Genomic DNA, 12794 nt, shown 5'->3' with positions numbered 1-12794 from the left:
TTCCCCTAGAGTCTGTGATTTATCTAGCTATACATTCCTTACCTGATGACTGTGCCAGTTATGGGTTTCATATTGTGGAGTGAAACTTACATCCAATCAGAAAATGATTACTTACTCCCCCAGTGTTCCTGAATGTCTTTTCAACCTGGTCATTGTTGCATCTAACAGGATTCACAGCAGGGTATAATTGATGTTGATTTTTTTCTTTTGATAGTTATTGTGTATGGCACCTTCCAGCACTATGGAAGCTTGCAACTAGGATGAAACATCCAGGTCAGCTTTACTTTAATGTGTTCTTTGACTTGAGTACGTGATGCCTTCAGCAATAGTCTTACTTTGATGTTCTGATGAGAAGCAAAGAACAATGACAATAGCCCTTAAAGTTTGGATGTCTATGAGACCTCATTTGCCAACAAGTCCCACAGAAGTAACCCATATTTTTTTTAGCATCTGGTGTCTAATGGGGGCATTGTTGCCCTACTATATGACTTTTTCTTTTTCAAAAGTCTACTCTTTATGTGTGTGTACATAATGTGTTTTAAAAAGATTCTACATGAATAGGTTTCTGTATGAATATTTCTAAAGATCAGTATTTATAGATGAATTTCTAAACAGTCTTATTAAATAAAAAATCACAGAGCCAAATACAGAGGTAATAGCCAGAGAGATCAGAGAAATAGCGAAGAGCCATGACTACCTTATCTTACCACCTCATCAAAGTCGCTTCCCCAGAGAATTTCTTCCTGTCTAACTTGGGTTTTAATTGCCTTTCTGTTCTGCCTTCTCATTGGCTCTAAGCCCAGCCACATTACTTCCTCATCACTGCCTTTCTATATAGACCTCCAGGTCTCTATGGTTGGTACTGGGATTAAAGGCTCATGTCACCATGCTTGGCTGTGTCCTTGACCACACAGAGATTCTGCCTTCCATGTGATTGGATGAAGAGCATGGGTTACCACCACCTGACTTGTTTCTGGCTCGATAGCCTCTTATCTCGAGGCAACTTTATTTATTAACATACAAATAAAATCACATTTCAGCACAATTAAAATATCACCACAAGTATTGTTATTCATACTTGTGTATACTCCCTTCTCTACTCTGGCATTCCCTTTCCCAACCCAATTTAATAGTTCCCATCTCATTGTTCCCTGTTGACTCTTGATACCAGCATGCTTTATCTTTACTCTGTGACTCCTTAAGGAGTTCATGTCCTCTCTGTGTATTCCAAATGAAGAACAAAAACCTGAAAATCTGAAGCTAAATGAGAGTAAATATCATATTTTATGTTTTTGAACATAACTAAGACAACAGGAGGGTATACCAGGCTCTTTGCTCAACATCCTACAACGAACATCTTGCTTTAATATCATAAAATAATTTGAATGACAATATTTCTTCTTCTGCAGTGGTAGAAGTTAAGATAGTTTGATCTCAAAGTTAATCAGGGATGAGGGGACACTCTAAATATTCAAATATTTGCTATTTCCTTAAAACTGTGTTTTTCTTGGCATTTTGCAGAATCACATTTACAAACATTTAACATGATCTCATAACTTTCTTTAGCCTAAATTAAATTAAAAGTAGGTGATTTGTATTATGAATTAAATATTAAATGCTTGAGTCCAGCTACTGTAGGGTTCATGTCCCAAACAGGAGGTGTAGAGTTGAGGAAGGAAGGAGGCTGTTACTTTATTGAAAAAAAGGTTACATATCTTATACTTTATAATTGCACAGAGAAATGAGAGGGAATGGAATAAAGGGAGCATGTGAAGCAGGGTGGTACTTGTGAGCAGGGATTGAGGGAGCCAGAATTGACCTTGAAAAATTCATAGGCACCACAGTCCTATGGTAACTGGAAGGCGACGAATTCCTATTGCCAGAGATAAGGAGAATAACACCCTTTTCAGCAAGCAAGAACTTTCTTCAAACCCCTGAAGAAATGGGGGCTTTTGTCTAATTGCCTGACCTTGGCCAAATGGCTCTCTTAGGAAACCAGACACTCCATTATAGAATACGGCAGGTTTTCTCTGGCTTAGTTTATGAAAAATAGCTAAAGGTTTATGTCAGTAAAGACAAAGTAGACAAATATTACCAGGATTCTGAGTAGACCTTAGAAATTTATAAATACTATTTATCAGAGATACTTTAGTTATCAAGTATATATTACTTAACTACATTTTCTAGCAGTTGGTGTTAACTTGTGTGGGAGTAGGCAGTAATCATGCTGTATGATTCCACAGTACTTGGGATTTTTTCCAAAGAATTATTTAAAGAGACTGCCATTGTATACATATAAATCCTCTACTGAAGCCCGCACAAAATTTTCTAAAGGAAAGAGCATAAGAGAACTCCCATAACATATAGTGAGAATCAATAAAAATGAAAGTAAAAAGATGCTGGGGAATTGTGAACTGCACTGTTGAAATTCTGGAACCTGTTCAAGCACCAATGGTTGTCAAGCAGTCCATAGCAAGTGGAGAAAATTATAAGATTATGGGAAATGCCAAAAGAGTTTGCATAAAAACACTGCACTGAAATGATATCTTACTATGGGATGGATCAGTGAGAAGTCTTGTGGAGACAAAAATGCAACACAACAATTCTAATGGATAATGTAGCTTTAAATTTCCATTTTTGCCTCCGAGTCAATTTTTAGTAATGAAGCAAAATCTCATAAAAATTAATGTAACAGTATAAGATGCAGGAAACTGAAAAAAATTTCATGTATTTAAGATTTCAGACACTATGTTTTAATTCATAACAAGTTGCATTAGATTCTACAATCTCAAAATGATATTATATCATTATACCTGTATATTCTAATATTTCCTTACCTATTAATTATTTAGTTTAAGGTATATTTAATCAAATCCAATAAGCACAATTAATTTCAATTTTCAGAGAAAAGAAACAAAACTGTCATACTAAAAGATGTCAGAACTTATTTAATAGATCTTAACTTCAGCTGAAAATTAAAGATTAACTTCTAATTTAAAACAACTGTATAATTTATGAAAACAAAAGTTATTAATGTTTCTTTTTAAATCCAGTTTGGGATTACATAATTTAAATACATGTCTCCCTTTTACTAAATTTTGAGTAATTTTTTTGTTTAACAAGTTCATATATTTATTAACTAATTTATATATTTATTTATTGTACATTAATATCATATATATATATATATATACATAATTTTTTATTAAAAACATTTTCTTTCCTTTTACATTCCAACCAGTTCCCTTTCTCTCCTCTTCTGCTTCCCTACAACTACCCTCATCCCAATCCCATCTCCTCCTCAGAGAGAGTAAGGCCTCCCATGGGAAGTCAATACAAGCTGTTACACTATGTTGGGGCTAGACCTAGCCCTTCCCTCCTTCATCAAGGCTGAGTAAGGCACTGCACCATAGGGAATGGGGTCTAAAAAGCTAGTTTGTGTACCTGGGGTAAGTCCTGGTCCCATTGCCAGGGGACCCACAAACACATCAAGCCATGCAACCTTCACCCACATTCAGAGGGTCTAGCTCGATCTCATGCAGTCTCCCTGGCTGTCATATATTTATATAGCTAATTTTTGTTTTATTCATTCCCTTAGATTACCCTCCCTCATCTTTTTGCCTCTCCCTCCAAAACACTTTCTTCCAACAGCTCTCCACCCTTTGGTATTCCCATATCTTTGTATTTGGGTGAAGCACTGAGTTTATCTACATTTCTTAAATGACTGTGTTGGGGATCACAGGGTGGTCCGATGTCTGAGTGAGTTAAGGTACTTACTGAACAAACCTGACAACCAGAGCTCAGTACCTAGAACCCATGTAAACGCAGAAAGAGAACAGGTGCTCCAGTGTTTTTGTCTGTCCTATGATGTGTGTCATGGCACATTCCACCACATCATCTACACATATATGCTGATACACGAGAATTGTAGATAATATAAAATAATAATACAAATAATAATAATTATTTCTACAGGATTTTGCTCCTCTTGATGCTATTTATTGTCAGCATGAAATAGAATCTTCATCACAATATTACCAATGGATTAACCACTACATTTTTCACTTTCTTATTTAAACGTAATCAAAAGTAAATTTGGGGACATTAGAGAGATAGCTTAACAGTTAAGAGCATTCTCTTCTTTTAAGGAACCCAGGTTCAATTCCCAGCATCCACATCGTGGCTCACAATTTTCTTTAACTCTAGTTCCAGGGGATATGATGCCCACGTCTGTCTTTGCAAGCACCAGGCATGCACATGGTGCTGTACAGACACATCATGCAGATAAATCAGCTATACACACAGGCTAAAAATCAATCATATTTTTTTTAAAAATTAAAAATTGGAAGGTGATTTAGAAAATGCCATTTATAAATTTTAGCCAAATAATTGTGCTAATAAGAGAGTAGTGATTTCTTTGATTGTGAGATTAATTTTTTAGTTGTTTACAGGAAAAAAATGAAAACAAAATTAATAGATTCCCATAGGTAAGGAAGAAGTAATTCTGTGACCTTATGTGGTTTATAGTTTTGAAATCTTCTCACTTATTCATAAGTATTCCTTTTTAATGATTGAAAATATTTATTTAGAAGGAGTCAAAGAAAGACAAGAAAAGTAAAATTCAAAATTCTTTGGTTTTCTGAACAAAACAAAAACAACTTACACAGAGAAAATGTGACATTTTTAATACCAAATAAAAACCAAATAACTGTATGAAGTCTAAGCCTTTCTCCCTAACAAGTTTATCAGGAATTCCATGACTTGCTTGTTTCTCTGGCTATAGATAATCGGATTTTACACAGGAATTTTGACTGTGTAAAGCACAGAGTCTATGGTATCTTGTTCATTTGCTTCTTTAGATGGAGGGTGCACATACATGAAGAGAAGAGGCCCATAGTATAAAGACACAGATAAAAGGAGGGCACCACAAGTGAGAAAGCCTTCCTTATGCTCTAGACACACTTCCCTTCCAGAATTGTAAAAATCATGTTATTTCATCATATTCTTAGAGTTACCATTGTAGAATATTTCAGTTTTTTAAATTTCTCCAAACATATTCTATTAGTTAAAGTAACAGGAAATAAAATTAAAATGCTATATTGATATGGTTATTATTCTGTATCAAATATACTATTCTTTTATTTGATTAGTGAATCCTAGGGGACATTCTTCATGTGCTTCATTTCAGGGGATACCAAATGAGGACTCAGAAATGAAAAATTCAAGTTTGCTGACAAAGGTTGTTCTTACAGCCTCACAAGCTCTCCAAAGCTACAGGTGCTCCTTTTCTTGTTATTCCTGGTGATCTATCCTCACTATTGTAGGAAACCTTGGTCATTCTTGTCTGGAATGACCCTCAATTACACATCACCATGTACCTCTTCCTTGGTCATCTGGCCTTTGTGGCTGCTTGTCTATCATCCACAGTGACACCAAAGATAATACTCAGTTTCATACAGATGAGTAAGATGATTTCCTTCTCTGAATGCATGATCAATTTTTTTTTTCCTTTGTAGTCCTTGTTTCTACAGAATGTTTCCTCTTGGCAGCTAAGTCTTACGATCGTTATGTAGCCATATGCAAACTTTTAATTTATCCAATGACTAGGACTAATGCACAATACATATGTCTATTAATACTATCTTTTGTAGGAGGAATTCTTCATACTTCAATACAGCAAGGATTTTTGTTTCTGTTAACCTTCTGTAATTCCAACATAGTATATCACTTTTACTGTGACATTATTCCATTGTGAAAGATTGCCTGCCCAGATTCTACTTTTAATTTTCAACTGGTATTTGTTTTGGCTGGTTTAATTCAAGCCATCATCATTGTGATTGTTCTTGTGTCTATTTACAATTTTGCAAAGGAAGTCTGTCCAAGACATAAATATTCTTATATTCATGTAACATCACTTCTTGAGCCCACAAAAGACACCCTTAGGCCTAACTCCAGAGACACCGCTCATCCACTGGAAACTTCCCTAGGAAGCTTTTCCAGAACCAAACAATGAAAATAATTACCTGCTGCCAGGTGGTGGTAGCACACACCTTTAATCCCAGCACTCAGGAGGCAGAACCAGGTGGATCTCTGTGAATTCCAGGCCAGCCTGGGCTACCAATTGAGTTCCAGGAAAAAGGCACAAAGCTACACAGAGAAACCCTGTCTCAAAAAACAAAAAAAAACAAAAAACAAAACAAACAAAACAAACAAAACAAACAAACAAACAAAAAACCTGTATCTGTTTGGAAATATTTTCTGTATCTACCTATAAATATTAAATCCAGTTCTTGAAATTCAGCACATACAGGCTAATTTAATTAGATAGGTCTTGAAGCTAAGTTGGGAAGAAACAGGTTATAGAAGTGGAAGAGAAAACAGTAAATTTTTGGCTAAGATTTTCCAAAGAAAGTTCAAATTTTGATATGGAATAGCTAATTCTTCCAGAAATTAATATTTTGTGAGTAAATGGAACAAATAATTGTTTTCAGCTGCATTTCCCAACAAAATACATGAAGCACACTCACAGACACACACAAGCAAATGTGTACACTTAGGTAATCTACATTACTACAATTTAAAAATGTTTTTGATGCTGGAGGATGGTGGTGCATGCTTTTTATCCCAGCACTCTGGAGGCAGAGCCAGGTAGATCTCTGTGAGTTCAAGGCCAGCCTGGCCTACAAAGTGAGGTCCAGGACAGGCACCAAAACTACACAGAGAAACTCTGGAAAAAAAATCCCCAAAAAAAGTTGTTCATGATTAATAATCATTTATGATTAGTGGGTTAGTTTTATTTATGAAAGTCATTTTGGAAAATGAAGTATTCAATTTGCATAATTGTGGGGTTAACAAATAAAATAAAATAATGACTTTAAAATGCATCCAAAGGTTTTTTTTTCCTTTCAATGCAACCTAATAAATTTCTTCTTTTTTTCATTTTCTTCTCTCATACAATACATCCCAGCCACAGCCTCCTCTCCCTCCACTCTTCCCAGTTCTTCTGCAAACTCCCTTCTTCCCCAGATCCACTGCTCTGCCATTTTCCTTCAAATGAAAGGTTATCAACTGAATACAGCATGTTAGAATGCAATAACACTAAAGACAAACTCAATTGTCCATGGAGCCCTTTTGGTATATGCTCCGGTTTGGTATATCTGGGTCTTAAGGTAGATGGATTCCCCATTTACTGAGGAACCATCACAATGATTTGTATAGTGGCTAAATGAGTTTGCACTCCCACCAGCAATGCAGGAGTGTTTCCTTTGTTCTACATCCTTGTCACACAAGCAATCACTTGCATTGTTGATATTAGCCATTCTGACAGGTGTAAGGTGGGATGTCAACGTTGTTTTGATTTGCATTTCCCTGATGGTTAAGGATGTTGAAATTTTATTTACATGTCTCTCAGCCATTTCAGGTTCTTCTATTGAGAATTCTCTACTTAGATCTGTACTCCATTTAAAAAAATGGATTATATGATTTGTTGACGTCTAGTTTCTTGAGTACTTTTATATTTTGTATATTAACTCTCTGTTGGATGTAGTATTGGTGAAAATCTTTTCCCATTTTGTAGGCTGCTGTTTTGTCCTATTAACAGTGCCCTTTGCCTTACAGAAGCTTTTCTGTTTTCTGAAGTCCTCTTACTAATTGTTGATCTTAGAGGCTGTGCTATTGGTCTTCTGTTCTGGAAGTTGTCTCTTGTGCTAACATGGTCAAGGCTGTTGCCCACTTTCTCTTCTATAGGGTTCAGTGTGTCTGGTTTTATGTTGAGGCCTTTAATCCACTTGGACTTCCGTTTTGTGTAGGGTGACAGATATGAATCTCTTTTCATGCTTCTACATGCAGACATCCAGTAAAACCAGCACCATTTGCTGAAATGCTCCCCTCCCCATAGTACATTTCTAGCTTCTTTAAAAAAAAATAAATCAGGTGTTCATAGGTTTGTGGATTTATGTGTGCATCTTTAATTCAATTTAGTTGTTTGATGTGTCTGGTTTGTTTTTCGTGCCAATACCATGTGCTTTTTTATTACTATAGCTCTGTAGTACAGCTTGAAGTCAGGGATAGTGATATCTCCGGATGTTCTTTTATTGTACAACATATGTTTATCTATTCTGTTTTTTTTCTTTTCCAAATGAAATTGACTCCTGTCCTTTCAAGGTCTGTAAACAATTCCACAAAAAGTTTGTATCTAAAATTTTCCGGCTGAAATCAAATTTATACTTAAAGTTCTATCAATGATGAAAATTATGCCAATGTTATTCATGAAAAACAGATATTAGACAAATATAATCATCACCTTCTTTTGTTTCTATGTCAAAGATCAACATTAAGTAAGTGGCTATGCTTGATATATGGGAAATAATGGAAAATGTTTTTCACTTTTATTTTTGTATTTATTTCTAGGTCTTATTTACATCTTAAATGACTAATATCAGCCATCGGTGAAAGACAAAACAATCATCCAAGTAACACAAAGTTAAACTATCTCTAAGTCAAAAGAAAATCAACCAACCAATTGAGCAATCAAGCAAAGACAGCATATAAACGTAGTAGAGGAAAAGAGAAGGGAAATAGTGTCCTTTATGTACTTACCTTACAATTACAGCCTATTTCTTGTTCAAACAAGGTTCACTCTAAACACATTTTAGTTAGGTGTACAAATAACTAGAACCTGTGAACTGACTTTTAAAGGGACATGAGATATCACATCAGCTCCATTATATGTATTTACAAGTGTGAACAAGGGCAGAGTGGCTGAAGGAATGCTGTGTTTGCTTCTTAGGTTTTCTGTGGGGCAGTCTCCCTTGATAAGCTTGAATTAAATTGTGCCTGAAGTGCTGTCCCTGAAGCCCAAGAATAAAAAAATAAAACAAAACAAAACAAAAAAAAAAAAACCTGTCTTTATCTGAACTCTCCTGTAAAAACAAACAATGGCTGCTAAATGAACCAACCTTAATGAAAATACTTACCCACACATAGCTTAAAGGAAGTTTACCTTTAACTTTAATGAGGATATGATTATAAAATATCCAAAATAGATAGATAGATAGATAGATAGATAGATAGATAGATAGATAGACAGGTAGATAGACAGATAGATAGATAGATGATAGATAGATAGATAGATAGATAGATAGATAGATAGATAGACAGATGAGACAGAGAGAGAGAGAGAGAGAGAGAGAGAGAGAGAGAGAGAGAGAGAGAGAGAGAGAGAGAGAACTGCAGGAGGGAGCTGCCACTGGTACCTCCTGGTTTTGGGGAAGAGTAGGACACTTGACCTACCCAAGTTAGCAGGTATTTGTTGAATTGATTTGTTGTTTTGTTTAATCCTTCTTTTAGGGCATAGCTGACCTTTCCTTTCCAGTCCTGTCTTCAGGGGATGACAAATCCAATATTCTTCTTCCTGGCTCTCACTCTGGAGACAGCTCAATGATTACACAGACACTTGTATGCACACAAGAGAAAATTGATTTATACAACCAGGAAAGGATCTCTTTTTCTTTTCTGATGAGCTGCTTTAAATATGTCATCTTTGAACACAGGGTATGTACTCATAAAGTTTACCTGGGAGAACCAAATAGATATCATGAAGGAAGTCAAGATTCCTCACAGTGCTAAGAACACTATGTGCCCTTTCCTAAGTTGTTCTATAGTGTGTAAAACTTTGATTTATTTTTTCCAGGCTATTGTTGCCCTGAGAAACTGTATTTAAAAACAGCTTCTGACTCCAATTTAAGGGCTGAGAATATGTTGGATATGTGACTGTCAGCATGGATTCATAACTGACCATTTTCAAGGACTACAAAGGATACCACCCTGTAAATTTACCAAAATGAATTGGTGAATTAAGACTTAGGGACACATGATCATAAGTACTAAAATTATATTAGATAAACCTGACTCAAGAACTTATCAGACAATCTAGACAAGGAAAGTATGTAATTCTTTCACCTAGAATGCATAACATAAATAGGTACACATTTAGTACTGCAAAGTGATGGTTCCCACAGAATGTTATCAGGCCACCTCATGTGTGCATCAAGGACTGACATATCTAACAAACAGAGGTTGTCCCTGGAGCTTTAGCTTAACATGTTCCCAACTGTTGACTTGGCCTGCTTACTTACTGTCTGCAAGTACTCTGCATTCTCTATCCATGTATGCTGTCCATCTGGACATTTGTTCCTCATATGGATCCTTTACCTCTGCAATTGTGCCCACTTGTGAACTTTTACCTTTGAACCAGTAGCACTCATATAGACCTCTTTCTTCAGCTTCCCCCACTGCAGTTGGATTTTATTTCCTTATCAATACAGTCTCTTGTATCTCAATTTTGTTTCCTGAGTCCTTTCAAGCTCCTTGCCTTTGAATTGTCTCTATAACATATACAAGTCAATATAGATGGTCAATGGTTTGATAAATTTATTGTCTGATGTGAGATCATAGAGTAAATTGTAATAGACATTGGAATGAAAAAAACTTGTGTTCTCTTTGTCTGGGTTTAGCAAGGAATTCAGTAATATCTGAAAAATTGTTGTCACTGAAATTGCATAATTTCTCCCAACAGGGAAATATTTCAACACTAAAAAAATTAGAGCACCAGAGAAATCACAGTGGATGCAGGGTATTTTCCTTCTAAAGCAAACATCTGTCTCTCAACTCCTCAATCTAGTATATTAATGAAAGTTCTGAAGATCTCATTATTTTGATATAATGGAATTTTATTTAAAAATAAAACACTTATTGAATGTTGTGGACAACTTGTACAACAGGGAAATAAAATGCCCTTTTATGAAATTTCTCATGATGGAATTAAAGTGGTTTTCACTCAAAAGTCTTAGGAGTTCTGTCAATGAGAGAGTTGCAAATACTGATCTGTGTTGTGTACTTAGGAAGACTACATTCCTACAGATTTGGTTTTGCCACAGAATTGAACATAGTTCCTTTATTTCCCAAAGTATTTATAATATTTGACATAGTTTCTGATTTCCTGAGTATTTGCAATAAAACTTGAAACATATCATATTAAACTTTCATGAGTTGACAAGAGTCCTGGAAAGGACTAACAGTCTTTGATCAGGATTCACTGGCACAGATAATTTTCCATGTTCCAGATACACCCTAGCAAGTCTTTAAAACAACTATGATCCTCTCCTCCAATCAAATAGCTAGAAGTTAGCCTGAAATAGACTTTCTAGTCACAAGGTATTCACATTCCAATATGCAGAACAAAAGCACAAGTAGTGAATAGGTATAAATCTAAGTACCTTTGTAATGTACGTCCCAAGGAGAAATACCCTAAAACATAGAGTTCAACACAAGTCACCAAGTTTAGTTTCATTTTATATTGAAATTGTTCTGTATTTAAAATATAAATTTAAAATATAAATTGACTCTTTTGTTTTTAAAGTTTAAAAATTGTTATTTTACATTGGTAGCATAGAATATGTCTCACTCTTTTATAAGAACACAAAAGCACAATATTTAATAATAAGTATCATGTGCTCTAACCAAAAGACTTTATAAGGAATTACTCACTAAGTTTTAATGGTGATTCAATAATGACAAGTTTATTGCATTTAAAATATAATTAATGATAGAGGCTTTTACTTTTAATTAGTATTGGTAAGCATTAATAAGACATAGTGACTTATATATGATTAATTTGGTATTAATATTTCACATATCTATTATGTATGTGCCAGAAAATTGAATCATCAAATATACTTTCATTAAAATTTTTCACAAAGCCATAGACAGGTTGGCCATTTGTATTTAATTAATATGCATTGGCTCATTAGCAATCACTTGATAAAATATTCCTTCAAGCTTTAGGGTTTACTTTTTAATTTTCATATATAAACACATAATTAAGAAAGTATATTCTTATTAATGTTGTCATAATGTTTAATCATTCAATCTCATAAATGGAGAGCACAGGGAATATAGAGAGATAATTGACTACTATTACTATTGAACATAATTTGATTCAGGTCAATATCCCCAGCTCTTCCAGTCTTCCTTGGATGCTCATTGGATATACTCAACACCTATTTCCACAAATGACACAAATTCCTAAACTCACAATTCTATGGCTGGACTTTATTCTTTATGCATTAATGCAGATGTGCTGATGTTAACATGAGTCATTTGCATGTCTTGTGGCTCACCTGTGAAAGCTGTGATTACTTGACAGATTTTTACACAGGTGGCAAGCCCCTGAGAAAGGAGACATTTGTGGAGTGACAGAATTTTAACTTTAGCAAAAGAAAAAAAATTCAGGATAAAAATGTGGTAGCAAAATGGGCACAGCTACTTAAAAACCTACAAGGTCACTTTGGATAGGTCTACGCTATAAGAAGAGCTACAAGTATGGAGCCATAATTATACTTATTATACCTGTTGCATAATCTACTCCAAGTGAATAGAGAAGTCCTACAGTCTTGTAAATTATTTTGTCTCAAAATTCATAATTCACAATTTATATTCCCCCAAATATTCAGTAAATCAAAATTATATATGACCAATAACTGATGCATTTGGAAAGACTCAGCTCCCCCAAGATGGATTATTTATATGACTCAAGACATTTATCCTGAGGTATCTATTTCTATTCAGTTTTTATGATTTTCTCACAACTTACTCTTTAGCATCTGCCTAACCCCCAATACTGGGCCATATATTGTTCACTGATATAGTCATTATTTATGTATTTATGCATTTTTACTTAATATATAAGAAATGTACTATTTTTCTTTTTCTACTCTACACATTTCACTTCAAAT

Source organism: Onychomys torridus, chromosome 15 (assembly GCF_903995425.1).
Source record: "Onychomys torridus chromosome 15, mOncTor1.1, whole genome shotgun sequence".
Taxonomy (NCBI): Eukaryota; Metazoa; Chordata; class Mammalia; order Rodentia; family Cricetidae; genus Onychomys; species Onychomys torridus.
This window is presented reverse-complemented; position numbering follows the sequence as displayed.